This window comes from Bison bison, unplaced genomic scaffold (genome assembly GCF_000754665.1).
Source record: "Bison bison bison isolate TAMUID 2011002044 unplaced genomic scaffold, Bison_UMD1.0 scf7180017864390, whole genome shotgun sequence".
Classification (NCBI taxonomy): Eukaryota; Metazoa; Chordata; class Mammalia; order Artiodactyla; family Bovidae; genus Bison; species Bison bison.
Genome location: NW_011494962.1, coordinates 4848448 through 4867443, shown reverse-complemented (window position 1 = coordinate 4867443; position 18996 = coordinate 4848448).

The following is an 18996-nucleotide window of genomic DNA, read 5'->3' as shown; positions in this document are numbered from 1 at the left end:
GGGGCAGATTCGGTCAAGCTGTTTGATACAGCACATGAGCTGGATCGAGTTCATCATGATGTTAGCAAAACCCTACTCTCTTCATATTATCATTGAGGATATTGGGAGATTAGAGAAACCAAGTGAATTGTCAAAAGTCGCATAGTTGTTATGGTTGAGTTAGAAGGTATTTCAAAGTGTTTCCTTGTACATTTTATGCTGCTTTGCAATGAACAAATGTACTTCTTAAGTTTTTATCTTTTCCTTTCTTAGTTTTCTTTTTTCCTTCCTCTTATTTCAATCCCTGGGCTTCCCTCATGGCTCAGTGGTAAAGAATCCGCCTGCCATGTAGGAGATGTGGGTTCAATCTCTGGATCAGGAAGATCCCCTGAAGAAGGAGATAGCAACCCACTCTGGTATTATTGCCAGAAGTATCTCACAGACAGAGGAGCCAGGTAGGCTACAGTCCATGCCATGGGGTCACAAAAGAGTTGGATACAACTTAGCAACTAAAGAACAACAACAACATTTCAATCCTTAGTTTGCAGGAAGAAGAAGCAAAGTGGTTTACCCATGTCTCATATTTGGGTGACAGAAATTGTTGTTAAAGTATTCAAATAAACACCCAACATTATTATTATTTTTTAAAAAATTTTGGCCATACTCTATGGCATGTGAGATCTTAGTTCCCTGACCAGGGGTCGAACCCATGCCATTTGTATTAGGAGAGCAGAGTCTTAGCCACTGGACCACTGGGGATGCCCCCCACCCCGCCCCTGCACCCAACATTATTTTTTGACATGACGGTTTAACTGCCTAGGCTTGAAAAGTTGGGCATAAACTTTAGGATGGGGCTTTTCAGAAGTGGAAGCACCAATTCTTTTTATTTATATATCCCAGCAAAATCTTTTTTGATCTCCTCAGATGAAACAATTCTACCAAGCAAAGCAGACAGTACTACTTAATTCAGAGTGTGTTTCAAGAGGAATAAGTTTATGATGCTGAGAGCAAAAAGTTTTCACTCCTTTTCCAGCTAACACCATTTTTTATACAAATATATTGTTTTAAAATGAGTATTTCAGCTTGCCAGGTTTAAATACCCTTAGTCTTAAATTTATTTGGTAATATGAAAAAGGGATATATTCTTAATTTTAACTTTCTCTTGTGTTTATTGCATTGGTACCAAGAATGAAAAGCCATAGATTAGGGCTTTGAATAAATAAGTCATCCTTCACTGACAAATATTTTCCAGCTTGGAAGAAGGCATATCTTTTTTCCTGAGATCAAACAATATTTACCTTTTGTTTCCATATGTAATTTCCCTGGCCTTCCAGTTTAATAATGGGAAGGTTGATAATTTATTCTCTACTACATAGACAGTGTGAAAAATAGTAGGAATGGTTTTAGTGTTCAACACCCAATCTGAATTTATTTTCCTTGTGCTATCTTTTCTTTTCTTTCTTTCCTTTTGCAAACACTCATGACTTTTGATTCAGTCAGTAATTACTAGTCCAGCATGGTCTGTCCAAATCAACTGAGCAGAATGGTTCAATAGTAGGAATCACGAAAGGCAGAATTTTTAGAATGAACTACTTATTTGGTGTGCTTATTCAATGTGATGTCCCTTTCCAAAACACTTGTCTGCAGCCCAAGTTCTAGAGCCCAGTTGATTTCTATGAAAGCCTTTGGAGGACAGTTTAAACTTCAGACCTTTGTTGCTCAGAACTCCTGGGAAACAGATTGGGATTGAGGTGGTGATAGTAAGGACAGAAGCACTAAATCCTGGACTTGTAGTGGCCTATTTGGTTCTTAATTACCTAGTCTGAAAGTCCTCAGGTATATAAGTAATCCATTTAGGACCAAGAGGACCCTATTGCTTTCATCTTCATTAGCTGCTGGTTAGTTCATGATTGACAAAAAGGCAGAAGCAGCACAGATTATCTCTTGCTTGGGCTGGGACATCCGTCTTCTCCTGCCCTTGGACATCAGCACTCTTGGTCCTTGGGTCTTTGTACATGCGTTTTCAGGCATTGGGGTCTGAGCTGGAACTACATCAGTGGTTTCCAGGGTGTTTAGTTACAGACTGCATATCGTGGGACTTCTCAGCCTCTATATGAGTCAATCCCTCATTATAAACCTCTTTCTGTTTATCTATCTATCTATATATCTTATTGGTTTTGTTTGTCTGGAGAACTCTAATACAACATGGAAGGGAGGCTCTATTAGAACAAAGTTTGTGGTGGTACAAATCTCCCAGTGAACCCTATTCTAACTGAGGGCAAGAACCCGTTAACCATCAACAATAGCAGAACAAGACCACAGTCCATGGAACCTGTTGTCTTCCTACTGCCTTGTCTTGGTAAATATGGAAATTTCAACTGCTGGCATTTGTGAGGTGGAGAAAGAACCCAGAACCCCAGTGTCTACGGCAAAGAAAGGAAAACAGTGGAATGAACCAGCCTCAGAGGGGTAAGCCATGGTTATCATTAGGCAGGGTTTGCGGATGCCAGTTACCCTCTTCATTTCTCTTTCTCTTCTTCTTTTCCCCAACATAACAGTGTTAAATATAAAATTCTCTTGTGTTTTGAGCCAGGCCTAGACTCAGGTATGCTCACCAGAGTTGGAACTGTCCCTCATTCTATTATAAATATTTTTCTTACTTAGCCCCTCTTACCTCAAGCCAGAAAGCCTGAATATTACCTGGAAAAAAAATAATAAAAGCTAGTCTCTGCTGCTGGCTCTGTGCATGTGGCCAAGTGATTATTTGCAAGACTACTGTTAGGGTTTCAGTAGGGGATCCCTCAAGGTGTCTGCTAATAACATAATCACACAGGGTGGTTTTAGTGAGGCTGCAGGGGTACAAGGCTCTTCCTGATGTCAAAAGCAATTCCATTCTCCCTCAGGGCAATTTTCTGCCTTTCTTGGCCTGTCTTTCTCTCACCCTAGTCTGTCCTAGGTTCCACCCAGTGTTTTCATAAAGAAACAACTTTTAGATAATGACTCATGGCAATCACCTGCCCAGCCAAGGATATATCTGGGTGCCAGACAGCAACTATTCAAGGGGCAGGCAAGCTGTGAGGCCCCCATGTCCTTTGAAAGCTGAGCTTAAAGTCTCTGCTCCGTCTTCCAAGAGAATCTGGTTAAAGTGCGTATAGAAACTTATAAAGCAATTTGATAGTCTATGTCTGTTTGAATCTAATAAAAAAAACTTGGGCTTGTATTCCCTATGTCTTAACTTGCTTTATTTTTCATTTCCTTTTCCTATTGATTTATCTTTAGTTTATTTTGTAAATGTACCAGGGCTGAATGGAAAAAAACAAACAATAAAAATCAGCCGGTACACAGGGGTTTGGAGGAACAGCGCCCTAAGTCATGCTGGTTCCTGCTTCTTCCCTGTGTTGATGCAGCCTGCTCCTCCCAGGGTGTCCAATAAGGAGTGGAGCAGAGACCCTGCAGTCCCCAGTGTTCCTCCTCAGCCTGTCCGTCCCACTTCTGGGGACCTGGAAACCCAGCAAGGCAGGTTGCCTGAGCTGTCATTCACCTTCTCCAGCCCTCCCCACTTCCAGTCCCACAGTCCCTTGGGTAAGGAAAAAATATATCATTAACCTCTACTCTACTTAAATGTGATATAGTCTATCAGGTCTAACGCTTGATATATGTAGTGCAAGTTAAACATTTTGAGAATCCTTTCTTTCTCAACTGTGTATTTTCTAGTCTATTGTTATGCTGCAAAATTCTCTTTGTTACAAGTTGAATAATAACTTCTGTTCTTTTCCTTCCTTCTTTGACAATCTTGATCCAGTCTGCACCTCCTTCTCTCCCAGGATGCTTTGGGTTTACTAGGAAGACATTCATGTTTCCAAAAAGCTGAAAGAGAAAATCACATTTGTCTGTTAAAAAAAATACTGTTTCCTCTTGCACAGTGTTATGAATCAAGTAATTTCAACAGTATCACTTCTGCCATCACATAACCACCACTGAGCTCAAATAGCACCTTAATAACCTGAAGAACTCTCAATATATAGTATAATTATTTTTATTGCATCACTTGTGGTAAACACAGGCAGGCTCATTCTCACCTTTCAAGTTTCAGCTTAAGTGCCACCACCTCGGAAACAGCTTTCTTGATGAGTGCCTTTCCTTAGTTTCTATCTTGTCATTCTGCTTATTTTATTCATAACTTTTTATCATAATGTATTATGTTGCTTTCCTTTTCTAAAAATAAACTCCAGTTTATTTTATTTTTAGGTTAAGCATTTTGGCCAGCCATGCTGCATAAATTTAAGGTGTATACCATGTTGGTTTAATATATGTGTATGTTGCAAAATGATATAGTAGCATCAGCTAACACCTCCATCACATCACATAATTACTGTTTCTTTTTTGTGGTAAAAACATTGAAGGTCTATTCTGTTCGCAACTTTCAAGCATGTATTACAGTATTATGTACTATAATCTCCGGTTGTACTTCATTTCCTCAGAGCTTATTCATCTTATAACTGGAGGTTTGCCCTGTTGGGCCAGTGTCTCCTTATTTTCCCCTACCCCTCAGCCTCTGGTAACCACTTCTCTACTCTCTGTTTCTATGAGTTTGGTTTGTTTTTTTTTTTTTAGATTCTGCATATAAGTGATATCACACAATATTTGTCTTTCCCTGTCACTTAGCATAATGTCTTTAAGTTTCATCCATGTTGTCTCAAATGGTAGGATCTCCTCCTTTCTCATGACTGAATAATCTTCTTTATCCATGCATCTGTAGATGACCACTTGGGTGGTTTCAATATCTTGTCTATTATGAATAATGTAATAAACATGGGGGTGCAAATATCAGTTTGAGATCCTGTTTTTATTTGCTTTGCATATATATATATGTACACACACACATAAGTGGGATTGTTGGATCATAGGGTAATTCTATTTTTATAGTATGTTGCTTATTTATGTGTTTACTTACTAACTGTCTTCCTTATAAAACTGTAAGATCTAAAATACCAGGAAATTTTTATTTTTATTCAATATTGTGTCCCCATTGCCTAGCATAGAGAATGACACTTAGCAATATTTTTAAAATCTTTGTTGAATAGGTGAAGAGGCAGTAGAGAGCCCCTTGTGGGCTAAGATAGTGAGCCCTACTGAGGCAAGATGGCATCGCAATATCCCTCCCACTCAGCTTTCTGTGCTGGGAGGATTCAAAGTCCGATAGGTGTAATTGCATCTTGCTGTTCAGGAAGCATTCCTGGTTTCAGCCTGAAGCATTCAAATTTCATGAAAGGAGAAGCTACTAGGTGGTGGGGCTTCACCAGGAGAATTCAGGTAGCTAAGGGTTGGGAGGTAGGATTGTTACAGCCAATAGTTCCTTCTCCCAAGAAGGGTATGAGTCACCTTCTGTGCCTAAAAACACAGAAGAGAATTAATGGGATCCCAAGAGATGCTAGGGAAAGGGAAGATGGTTATATTCCAGAAGTCCTCACTTTCTCTATCAAGTCTGTTGCCAATTTTGAGGATTATTTTTGTGGCCCAGGAGATGTCCAAGCAGGTGATCAAGGGAGACGGTTGTTGCAAATGAGCATCATGGTGGTGCCCTAGGCAGGGGCTGGAGTAGAGGACCTGGTAAGTATCATATTCCTAGGTGAAGTGGCCCAGACAGGCTGGCATGCTCCTAACAGCATGCCACTTTATGGTCACAGCTAAAGATGACACCTGCTCTTTCCCTGGAGTATTTTGTGACTCAGAGACTCAAGCCAACACAGCTGGTACTCTGCAGGGCATTACCATTCATTGCTGTGGCCAGAAACCTGGGAGCAACCCTGGTCACTGCCCTTTCTGTTATCTTCCCCATTTGTCAATAGCCAATTATGTTGATTTCATCTCCAAATTATCTCTTGACTGTTTTTGCTTTTCTTCTTCTCCTTAATGTGTTAGTCACTCAGGTCGTGTCCAACTCTTTGCAGCCCTATGGGCTGTAGCCTGCCAGGCTCCTCTGTCCATGGGATTTTCCAGATAACAATACTGGAGTGGGTTGCCATTTTCTTCTCCAGACCCAGGGACTGAACCCTGGTCTCCCACATCCCAGACTCTTTACTGTCTGAGCCACTCTTGCCTGACACTGAACTATCATCTTTTTCACCTCAATGATTGCAAGGGCCTCCTGAGAGTTTATTCCGAATCAAATTTGCTTTCTTCTATTTCACTTTTCATATTTCAGTCAACAGAATCTCAGTCAAGTCCCTGCCCAGATTAAATTCCCATGGATCCTTTCATTGCTCTGCTGTTCAGTGAGCCTCACCTTGCTCTTTGGCCTCATCTTATTATACTTTCTCTTCTGTCCTACTTAAGGTTTTTCCCAGTTTCTAGAACTTATTCTGCATTTTGTTTTTTAAACTTTAGTGCTTTTGCACTGCAGTGTCACTTTGTCTAGAATGTGTGTTCCCTTCTGCCCAGCACACCCAACTGGCAGTATCCAGCCAGCTCCTCTCCACCCTGTTGATTTTAGCTTAATTTTTTTTTTTCCTATCTCACTTCTCAAAGAGTTGTACGTAAGCAAGAGCTTAAATTACATGTAACTCACTGACGAGGGAATCAGTAGGAAAAATACTGGCTCCAAGATGTATTAAAGAATGGGGATTTATACATTCTGATAAGAAAAAATGTCTTGGGACTGGCATACACACACTACTATATAAAAAATAGAGAATTAATAAGACCCTACTGTATAGCACAGGGAACTCTAGTCAACACTCTGTACTGACCTATTTGGGAAAAGAATCTAAAAAAAGAGTGGATATATTTGTATGCAAATGATTCGTTTCACAGTATGGCCTTCCCTAGTAGCTCAGATGGTAAAGCCTCCACCTACAGTTCAGGAGACCTGGGTTCAATCCCTGGGTGGGGAAGATCCCTGGAGAAGGAAGTGGCAATCCACTCTAGTATTGTCTGGAAAAACTAATACAATATTGTAAACCAATTATACTCCAATAAAAATAATTTAAAAAAAAGAGTATAGGGTTATACCTAGTACATGTAGGTCCATTTATAAATAAAAGTTTTTCAATATCTTAAAAAAATAGAAATGTCAAAATAACAATGTGAATTTGTATGCAAAACTAGTTAATGTTCTACAGGGTAACAATAGCCTAACTGTTCCTTCTTATTTACTACAAAGCCGTGACACCTTACCAGGTTAGTCTGTATTCTTTCAGGTCCGTAAAATGTCCCTTGTCAGTGGTGAGTTACTTTTTTAAAGTAACATTTTCTGAGAGAGTCACATGAAAATCAAATAAGCTTATTGAAAATATTCTCTGGTATGATATAAAAGTCTCAAGTAATTATCATTTTGCCTTATTTCCAAGTTTGGAATGACTAAATTCAAAATATTATAAATTATATAATATTTATAAAGAATACAAATTTTTCTTTTTTTTCTATTTTTAAAAAATTTGTGGTATAGTTGTTTTACAATGTTGTGTTAGTTTTTGCTGTACAACAAAATGAATTAGCTCCAAGTGTGTGGGTATATATATCCCCTCCCTCTCGGACCTCCCCCCTCACCCACCCCTCTAGGTCATCACAGAGCTCCCTGCGCTAAACAGCATGTTCTCACTAGCTATCTGTTTTACACATGGCAGTGTATTGGGAGAGCAGAGTCTCTCTACTGGACCACCAGGGAAGTCCTGGTTTTATTGGATTTCCTGTATCATTTTCCTATTTTTTAATTCATTGATTTCTACATTTTTGTTTATTGTTTACTTTCTTCTGCTTGCTTTGAGTTTAGCTCTTCTCTTTCTAGTTTCTTAGAGTAGAGTTTCAGATAATTGATTTATACCCTTCTCCTTTTCTGGGCTTCCCTGGTGGCTTAGCTGGTAAGGGATCTGCCTGCAAGGCAGGAGACCTGGGTTCAATCTCTGGGTTGGGAAGATCCTCTGGAGAAGGGAACGGCTACCCATTCCAATATTCTGGCCTGGAGAATTTCATGGACTGTCACAAAGAGTCTCAAAGAGTCACATGACTGAGTGACTTTCACTTCTTTCCTAAAATAAAGAATCACTAATACTGTCTACATTTCTTTCTAAGAACTGTTTTAGCTGCATCCCACAATTCTGATATCATGCATTGTCATTTTTATTTATTTCAAATATTTTCTAATTTCCCTTGGGTTTTATACTTTGATTCAGATTATTTATAATTATGTGGTTTAACTTCCAAATACTTGAGGATTTTCCAGACATCATTCTGTTATTGATTTCCAGTTTTATTTAGTTGTAGTTAGAGAACATACTGCATAAGATTTAAATACTTCTAGATTTATTAAAATGTGCTTTATAGCCAAAAGGATAGTCCAGCTTGGTCAGTGTTCCATTGACCAAGGAGTCAAAAGGAGTGTATATTCTGCTGTTGTTGGGTATAATGATCTATAAATGTCAATTAGGTCAAAGTGGTTGACAGCATTAAGTCTTTGAGGTTTCCCTGGTGGCTCAGATGGTAAAGAATCTGCCTGCAGTGTGGGAGAGCTGGGTTTGATGCTTGGCTTGGGAAGATCCCCTTGAGAAGGGAGTGGTAACCCACTCCAGTATTCTTGCCTGGGCAATTCCATGGACAGAGGAGCCTGGTGGGCTCCAGTCCATGGTGTCGCAAAAAGCTGGACACAACTGAGCGATTAACAACACATTGTCTTCTACAGCTATTTCTGTCTATTTGTGCTATTATTTACTAAAAGAGGAATATGTAAGTTTCTAACATATTTGTAGGTATTTCTATTTCTCCTATCAGTTCTTGATTTATATATTTTCAGACTCTGTAATTAGGTAAATATGCATTTATAATGATTATATGTATTTTTTAATGAATTGGTATCTATCTTAAACTTGGTAAAATTTCTTGATCTAAAATCTACTTAATCTTATATTAATATAGACACTTCAGCTTTCTTTTTTTGATTAGCATTTGCATGTTATATCTTTTTTTTTCTCCTTTCTGTTTTAACCATCTGTGTCTTTATGTTTAAAGTGGGTTTCTTTTTGCATTTAGTATATAGTTGAGCCTTTTAAGGGCTTCCCTGGTGGCTCAGAGGGTAAAGCATCTGCCTGCAATGCAGGAGACCCAAGTTTGATCCCTGGGTTAGGAAGATCCCCTGGAGAAGGACATGGCAACCCACTTTTGTACTCTTGCCTGGAAAATCCCATGGATGGAGAAGCCTGGTAGGCTATAGTCCGTGGGATCACAAAGAGTTGGACATGACCGAGCAACTTCACTTTCACTTTCTTTCACGTTAAGCCTTTAAAAAAAATTCAACCTGACAATCTCCACTTTTTAATACTTTGAACCATTTATACGTAATATAAATACGTGTATGGTTAGGTTTAAATCTACTATCTTGTTAATTGTTTTCTATTTGTCTCAATTGCTTTTTTCCTTTTTTTCCTTCTTTTCCTGACTTCTTTTGGATTGAAATTTTTTCTCATTTCATCTTATCTCCACTAGGCTTTTAACACTTTAAAAAATTTTAATGACTGCTCTATAAAATACAATATATTTTTTAAACTTTTTGCAGTCTACTTACAAATAATGTCCTACTATTTCACATACAGTATAAAAATAATACAAAAGTACTATATGTACATTTATCCCTTCCTTTCCTTTGTGTTTCTATTATAGTTTACTTCTACATTTGTTATCTATCCACGATAATTGTTATTTTTTCTATATAAAATATATTTAATATTTAGTATATTTATATTCTTGGGCTTCCCTGATGGCTCAGTGGTAAAGAATCTGCCTGTAATGTAGGAGATGTGGGTTTGATCCCTGGGTCAGGAAGTTTCCCTGGAAAAGGAAATGAAAACTCTCTCCAGTACTCTTACCTGGGAAATACCAAGGACAGAGGAGCTTGGTGGGCTACAGTCAAGTGGGCTGCAATAGAGTCAGATATGACTTAGTGATTATATTGCATATAAATATTTAATAACAGCATATTTATATTCTTACTGTATAAACATATATATATAGTTATTTTACTATAATTAGTTACCTTTTGTAACAACTTTATAAGAATATAATTGATATAACATACCCATATTTAAAGTATACAATTTACTAAGCATATATCTATGAAATTAACACCACAATCAAATAATGAACATATTTGTCACCTCCACAAGTTTCTTTATGACCCTTTGTAATCTCTCCTTCTTGCCTGCCCATTCCTGTTGAGATGACCATGTAGTTTTTTTCTTATATCACTTATTAATATACTGAATTACAGCTTCAATCCTCTAGTCCTTTCTTGTGGTTCTTTCCCTGGTCTTGCATGTAAGGTGTTTCCTCACATGCATGCTCCTTTCAAAACTCAGCTGGATGCTTGATGAAAACTTTTAAAGATCTCTGGAGTTCTCTTGGGTCTTAGCTGGCTCCTCCCCAGGACTCTGACCTGCAGACTCTAGCCACTTTGCCTTTTTGGATACCCAGCATCATCTCCCCTAATCACAGAGACCAGCAGGCTCTGCTTGGGTTTCCCCTTCTTCCACAGCAGCCTGGAAGCTGAAGGTTCTAGGTGTAGAGAGAGCAACATTCACACTCACAGTTGGGAGAGTTGTCTGGTTGAGGCTATGAGGATGGGTGAGACAGGTAGGCATCAGAGATAGGACAGTGGACTGAGAGTTGCAGAGTTGAGGAACAGTTATTTGGGGGACAGACCTTGGGTCATGAGTAAAAACCTTAGAGAAGAAGACCAATGATGAGAAGCTGAGTAAAGGAAGGGAAATGAACTTGTATCGAGCATAATTCTGGCTGCACATGCTGACATAAACTAGTCCTTCAGTCAGCCCAATGATGACTTTTATCCCCAAATTCACTCTAAGCCATTTGTGAACTAGGTGTCTCTCTTTAATCACTCTCTTCATGAAACTTAGTGCAACTCTTACAGGTCCATTAAATATCACTATGCTATTGATTAGAAGGAAGCAAGTGTTAAGTCTTCAGTAGGTCCTGAACCACTTAGGATCAAAGCTCCTTGAAAAACTCCAGGACTTCCTGGAACTGATTTGGATGCTCCCTGTCCTTGGCCACTGTATGTGGTAAGCCTGTTTATTCTTGCTTTGATTGCTCTAGAGAATCCTAGAATGCTTTTATTAATCCTAGAATTCTAGTATGCTTTTATACTAGAATATGAAAACTCTATATCCTCCTGGTAAGAGCAGGCACTTGAGGGCAGACTCTTCTGCAGGAGTAGAAAAAAGCCTGATCGAAAAGCATCATCTATGGTGGATGGTGCAGATAGGTGTAGAAGATTCGGCAGTTGGCCAAGCCATGAGGTCCAGCAAGAAGTAACAAGTGGAACACTGGGAACAAGTGGGGCCCCAGAGGGCAATCCAAGAGTCCTGCAGATCCAGACAGACCGTCAACAGCCTGCATCAGGGTTTTCTCATGCAAACACAGAGGAAACGAAGATGAATCACTCTCCTGGGGCCCAGATTATCCATCCCAAGTGCCCTACCTATCATTCAGTTCTTGGATCGAGAGTTTTGGAACACAGGATTACTGGCAGTTGGTGGAGTCTAAATTATTCATGCATTCCTTAACTTAACAGCTTGTAGAAACCACGATTCCACTCTTTACAGCCGTTATAGGAGCTCTGCATTTGAATGGGGGAATCTCACTGCTTAAGGTTAAAATTAGGAATGGTGAGAAGTATTTAGGGAGAGGACAAAGGGAGTCTTCTCTGTGCATTATAAAACTTAAAACATTATGTTCAGGGGTAAATAATGAGACAAGAAATAGATATAGAAACAGATTTTTTTTTTCTTGAGTAAGCATGGGCTTCTTATGGTGTCAGTGTTTCATGGCTTAGGGGTTATGCATAATACCCCATGTATATCACTACCACTGCATTTCCATGTTGTCTAATAATCATTTATGCATCAGCATCCCATACCAGACTGAACTCTTTGTGGATAGAAACTGAGTCTTATTAATCTCTGTATCTCTAGCACCAGGCAGTGATGAATGATAAAAGGTTGATCCCTTTCTTACCAAGCATGTGTTATTCCAGAAGTGCTTTGTATTAGAAATTCCTTCACAGTGAACATCAGATCTTTCTTTTCCAGTGTAAGTAGGAAATAACTCAGAACAATACCTAACAGGCATTTAGCAAATGTTGATGATGCTAATGATGACATCTAGTTTCCATGGCAACATGCACTTATACTTACAGTGTTTCTTGGACTATGTGAAATTTGGAATAAAAAAATACATACTTCTTCCCACATTGTGAGAAAAGCTTTTGTATTGCAGTATTTCTATCCACCTTATCTTCTTTCTAAATGTGTTTATTCCAAGTAGTTGAGTCAATGATATACATACTGTGGACTATAATGAGGTCAAACCCAGAAATGGTATTGAGGGTGGCGAGGGAGAAAAGCAGAGAATAAGGGATGTAGATTGTTAAAAATATATAGGTGGCAAACTCATCTCACCACACATTTCCTTCCTGTTTTTTTCTTTTCCTGTACTCTGCCTCTCTGATCCATATAACTCAACTAAATCCAGCTCTCCTTAAACCTTGAAATCACTTCACTTTCTGCATAGATCATACTGAAAACTGTGAAAGGGGGATCCAAGCCACTCTCCCACTCAGGATCCTTTAGTAGCTCCCATTGTCTCAGCCACAGTATAAACTCATCCTCTTGGCATAGAAAGCTCCCTCCCCCCAACCCCCACTTAGTTCCCTGACCAGGAAACTCACTCGACAGTGAGAGCACAAAGGCCTAACCACTGGACCACTAGGAAATTCCCAAGTTCTTCCTTAAAGAGCCTTCAGCTATCTTTCTCCTATCTCCCAACTCCTCTAATTGGCATCTTAAGCACAAGCTCTCTCTGAGTCTCCGAACCCTGTTGGTTAACATGGAGTAGGTTACCACTTTCTCACCTGATGAGCTTATGTTTATATTTCAAACCTTACTTTAGGTCTCACCTTCCCCAGGAAGTCACTTTAGCTCCCCTTTCATTCCTGGTTTAGGTGCTGATCCAGGTGCCCTAGAACGCTTTGGGTTCCTTGTACCATTGGGTTGAAGCCACCATATCCTAAAAGAGTCCCTCAGTAGATAGCGGAGAAGGCAATGGCACCCCACTCCAGTACTCTTGCCTGGAAAATCCCATGGACGGAGGAGCCTGGTAGGCTGCAGTCCATGGGGTCGCTAAGAGTCGGACACGACTGAGTGACTTCACTTTCACTTTTCACTTTTATGCATTGGAGAAGGAAATGGCAATGCACTCCAGTGTTCTTGCCTGGAGAATCCCGGGGATGGAGGAGCCTGGTGGGCTGCTGTCTATGGGGTCGCACAGAGTCAGACACGACTGAAGCGACTTAGCAGCAGCAGCAGCAGTAGATAGCAAACACTTGTGGAGAGCAAGATCTGTGTCTTTTATCTCTGAGTCTCAAGCCTCAAGGATAACTGAGGGCTAACTGGGTAGGTTCTCAGCTCATGCTTTTGAATGAATGACTGAATGCTGTGGTCCAATAATGCCTGGGACTCCTTATACTCAAAGTCTACCTCCACTGAAGTTGTTTTTTTCAATTTACTTATTTATTTTTATTCATTTATTTTGGCTGCTCTGGGTCTTTGTTGCCGTGGGCAGGGTTTCTCTAGTTGCAGCAAGTGGCATGTGGAATCTTTCCAGACCAGGGCCCGAACCCATGTCCCATGCATTGGCAGGTGGATTCTTAGCCATTGGACCACCAGCGAAGTCCGAAGTTGTTTTAATACATTAGAGAAATGTGATGTTGAAACTAAAATCTGTGGGAGAGTCAGAACATGAAGCATTGATAATGGATCCAAATCTAAGAGGAAGCATCCGCCTCAGGTCTGGGCAGATTTCCTTGCCTCCTTCTAGTCTGTCCTTTTATCCGACAGATGCCTGAGCGCTGTAACCTCACGATGATTAATCACTCAAGGGCTGCGGGAAGGGACTAACTTTGTACTTCTTATCAGCACTTTGGACTCAAATCTTTCCTATGTGTAGCAATTTTATTTTCCTCTCTTGAGGTATGTAGGTAGATGCACTTATCTAGGAGTAACTGTTAAGGATTTATAAAGATTTGTTATGGGAGAAATGGCCCTTGAGAAGCAGCAGAGAACAGGGGCCAGCGGTAGAGCCAGTGGTAGAAGACATCTAGGAAAGGAAGGTAGTTGGTTTAGAGGAACTAAGAAACAAGATGAAAGCAGCCCAGTGTATCCTTGATCGATGTCCTTATTGATTTAAGCATCTGAACATATGACCATGGCCCTCTGGGAGGCCTTGAAGTTATTGTAAGGGGTTTGACAACCAAATGAAAACTTGTATATTCTCAGTCAATACATAGGAAAAAATACAGTTACTGGTGTCTCAGGGTTTCCACATTTAAAAGGTTGGGAATGGATCTTGATAAACCAGTAGTTCTCATCCTGGGCAATAATTACAGTCATTTTGTATTTGTAGAGCACCTTATAATGTACAAAGATCTTTTATTTACACTCATTTATTATATTCACCACAATTCTGTAGGATAAAGTAAGTAGATATCCTGATTTTTCAGATGTGGAAACAGAGACTTAAGCTGTAGCCTGTATGTGGGGTCTCATGAGTTTGACTCAGTTGCGATGAGCTTGCAAGTTCCACAGCTCTTAGTCCAGTGCTTTCTTCTCTCCATCACGAAGCACTCTCTGTGGAGGAAAAAAACCATATCCAGAACTAAAGACAGAGAAAGTTGCAACTGGATATAAAATACCCACTTCCAAAGAACCAAAGAAAAGAAAGAACAGGGTTAGGAGCAAGGCTGGGTTCTTCTGCCTAAGAGTGATATTGTAAACTAAGCGATTCTAGAAGTAAGACTTGGTTATGAAATTGAACAAAGGTACATTATGACCAACTAATCATAAATACTTGTGCTTTAAAAAATATTGCCCATTCATTAGGAAGTATCTTTTTGTTTTGTCTTTGCATTCAAGACAGGCTCAAAGTTATGCTGTTGAATATTTGTTTTGGGAATAGATATTAGAGATAACTGAAGTGGCTACATTCCCAAGGTCATAGATCAAAGAATGAACTTCAAATTTTTATTTTAATAACAAAGAAAGGAACAGATGTGAACATATTCAATAAAAAAAAATTCAGTGTTTTTATTGAGTCATTAGAATATTTATTTTAGGCAGCAGGATAACAAAGAATGTATAATTCCTGCAGGGAAATCAGACCTAAACTGTGCTAATGTAAGTACTCTAAAACTGATCATCATCTCCTGTTTAATTTAGTTAGAAGTGTAGGGAGTAGCAACCCATATAGAAATGGATATTCTATGTAACTCCTCCAAGTAGCTGATAATAGAAATAATAATGATTTATTATTATTTATTAAAGACTAATTAGTCTACTAGATATTCTTCTATATATTTACATTAATTATTAAGAAATTCCTCCTAGGTAGCTAAATTAACCTAATTTTAAAAATTATATAAGAATTTCTCCAATTATTACCAAACAAAAATCCTTGGAAGGAAAGTTATGACCAACCTAGATAGCATATTCAAAAGCAGAGACATTACTTTGCCAACAAAGGTCCATCTAGTCAAGGCTATGGTTTTTCCTGTGGTCATGTATGGATGTGAGAGTTGGACTGTGAAGAAAGCTGAGCGCCGAAGAATTGATGCTATTGAACTGTGGTGTTGGAGAAGACACTTGAGAGTCCCTTGTACTGCAAGGAGATCCAACCAGTCCATTCTGAAGGAGATCAGTCCTGAGTGTTCTTCGGAAGGACTGATGCTGAAGCTGAAACTCCAGTACTTTGGCCACCTCATGAGAAGAGCTGACTCATTGGAAAAGACTCTGATGCTGGGAGGGATTGGGGGCAAGAGGAGAAGGGGACAACAGAAGATGAGACGGCTGGATGGCATCACTGACTCGATGGACGTGAGTCTGAGTGAACTCCGGGAGCTGGTGATGGACAGGGAGGCCCGGCGTGCTGCAGTTCATGGGGTCGCGCAAAGTCGGACACGACTGAGCGACTGATCTGAACTGAACTAAGGTAAGTGACTTGTCCAAAGTCACAGAGACAAAACTCAGAGATCTGAACCCAGTGTCCATACTATTAACATTATGCTAGGCATTCCTAAAATAAGCATGTATAGTGTTCCCTGGAAATCTCTGGAACTTAAATCTAGGTTTGACTGCTCTTGTAAATACATCATCTGATTTTTAGCTGCCAATTTTATCTACAATCCAAACTGAGAAGATTTGGGTGCATTCTTGACAGCAGTCACTAGGTGGCGCCAGTGCACTGAAAAGCTATCATAGGCTTTTTGGAGAGCAGAGCAGGATTTATTCTAGGAAGTCAGCAAAGGCTGGTTTTGATTGGAAAAGTGCTAAAAGGATCACTCCCTCTGACAGCTGGCTTTTTTTCTTTTCTGGATAATGTAGATGAAGAGTAAGATGAGAGGTCTCTGGAGGTGTAGAGAATTGCTGGAGCCAAGAGCTATGTGGGATGAATGCATAATCAACGAATTCTGTTCTTTCCCAGAAGTGGTTTTAATAATCTGATGTGTGGCTGGGCTGGTGGGCTGTGGAAGCAGAGCACAGTATCACTCTGCCCTGTGTGCTCTTCCTTCTCTCAGATTCCAGCCTTTCACATTATGTAATACTGAGCAGACCTTGTATCTAGTGTTTCAAATCGAATGTCTAAAATGATAACGCTAAAATGATAATAATGATGTTAGCATACATGTTCACAAGATTTTATAGTTTGTAGATCCCTTTCACCTGCATTCACTATTGAGTTATGGACCCACTGACTGGGACTAGTCCTTTCTCAATCAGAAGATGTGGGATAAGGGCAGGGTTGGGTAGAAAAGTCTAGGAAGATGTTATAGGGTTTTTCAGAGAAACAGAACCATAAGGGATACATAAAATACATATATACAATATATACACAAAATACGTACATATATGGGACATATATATAAATTTTATTGAGAATTCACTGAGGGTCAAATTGTTCCTGCTCTTCCTTTCTCTTCCAGTTCTTTTTGCAACAAGATTGAGGAAAACAAATAACCACCTATAAAGTCATAAACAAAAATAACTCAGGGAACAATATATTAAATTTCATTTAGGGTTCTTCCCCAAGTTCCCTTGGAATCATAAATTGTCTTAACCCAGATCCTGTGGTTGGTTGCAAGTGTGTTTCAGATTTCACTGGTTCGTGTCCTTTCCACTTCCTGGAACAACCCTTGTTTATGTCTACAATGTGTTCCTGAAAACCATGCCATATAGGGATCTCTGGTAACACAGATCACTCTCCTGTGCAAGACCAGTGTTATAACTCAGGGTCCTGGTCCTTTTTCAGTTTCTCAAGGTGCCCACATTCATTGGTTCATGGCCCACTTTTGTCTTTAAAATCAGCGATGGCCGGTTTGACAGTGACAGAGGCAGATTAAGAAATTAGCTGCCATGACTGTGGAGCTGGGAAGAATCCTTGCTGATGTTGCAGTTCAGGTCCGAAGGCAGTTTGCTGGCAGAATGTCCTCTTCCTCAGGGACCCTGGTGTTCTTCTTACAGCCTTCAACTGATTTGATGAGGCCCATTCTCATTTGAGAGAATAATCTGCTTTACTCAAAGTTTAAATGGTAACAAAGTTTAAATGGTAACAGTAGTTTAAATATCTACTTTACTCAAAGTTCAAATGTTAACAAATGTTGTTACCTTTGTAAAAGGTACCTTAAACATCTTAATATGTTTGACCAAGTATCTAAGTATGGTAATCTAGCTAAACTGGCATATGAAGTTAACCATCACAAGAATGCCTCTGATTCCCTGGTGGACTTGAAGGGAAAATGGTTTTTACTAGGGTTCAGAGCTGTTCATGTCAAGTTCAGGAAAAGCACTGTACTCGCCTTTTCTTCTGTCCCTGAAATCTTGATGGGCTGTCAGTGCTATTCTTAATAATTATATAAAACCTTTTAATATAAATATATAAGAAATCAAGAATTCTGTAAAGCATGGCTTCCAATCTTATCATTCCATGTTATGATTATTAGGTAGTTTTGAGATTTCTGTTTTGTAGAAGTACAGAGGAAGTGCAAGTAATGAATAAAGCACTTTTCAAGTAAAGTGTAGAAGCATCAACTATTATTTCTGAGTGGGTCCCTAGAGAAAATATGTTTAGATTCCCCCATTTTACAGATAAATGGCGACATTAAAAGAATGAAATGACTTGCCAAGGTCACACACGGATACTTCCTGAGCGAACCCAAGTCTTTTGCCAGCAGTTCTCTTGTTCTTCCTGTTGCACCTGGGCTGCTACATAAACATGCAATAATATGCGCTTGGACTACAGGTGCCCAACCAGGTGTGCCAGGCAGCATGTGTCTAAATAGTACTAACAAAAAGTAAGCAATGTCCGTGTTGAAAGGGGCAATGGTGAAGAAAGGAAAACTATAAAAATGTTGAATCCTAGTCCTTTCCAATGAAGTAGAGATGCTAACTGGAATAAACATGACAAAGAGTGAGAGGAAAATAACTGAGCCTTCAGGTCCTATGAGCGCCAGTCTTAGCAATCAGATCAGTTCAGTTCAGTTGCTCAGTCATGTCCGACTCTTTGCGACCCCATGGACTGCAGCACACCAGACCTCCCTGTTCAAAACCAACTCCCAGAGCTTACTCAAATTCATGTGCATTGAGTCGGTGATGCCATCCAACCATCTCATCCTCTGTCGTCCCCTTCTCCTCCCATCTTCAATCTTTCCCAGCATCAGGGTCTTTTCAAATGAGTCAGCCCTTCACATCAGGTGGCCAAAGTATTGGAGTTTCAGCTTCAACATCAGTCCTTCCAATGAATATTCAGCAGTAATTTCCTTTAAGATGAACTGGTTGTATCTCCTTGCAGTCCAAGGGACTCTCAGGAGTCTTCTCCAACACCACAGTTCAATAGCATCAATTCTTTGGCGCTCAGCTTTCTTCACAGTCCAACTCTCAGTCTGTCTGACTAGACAGACCT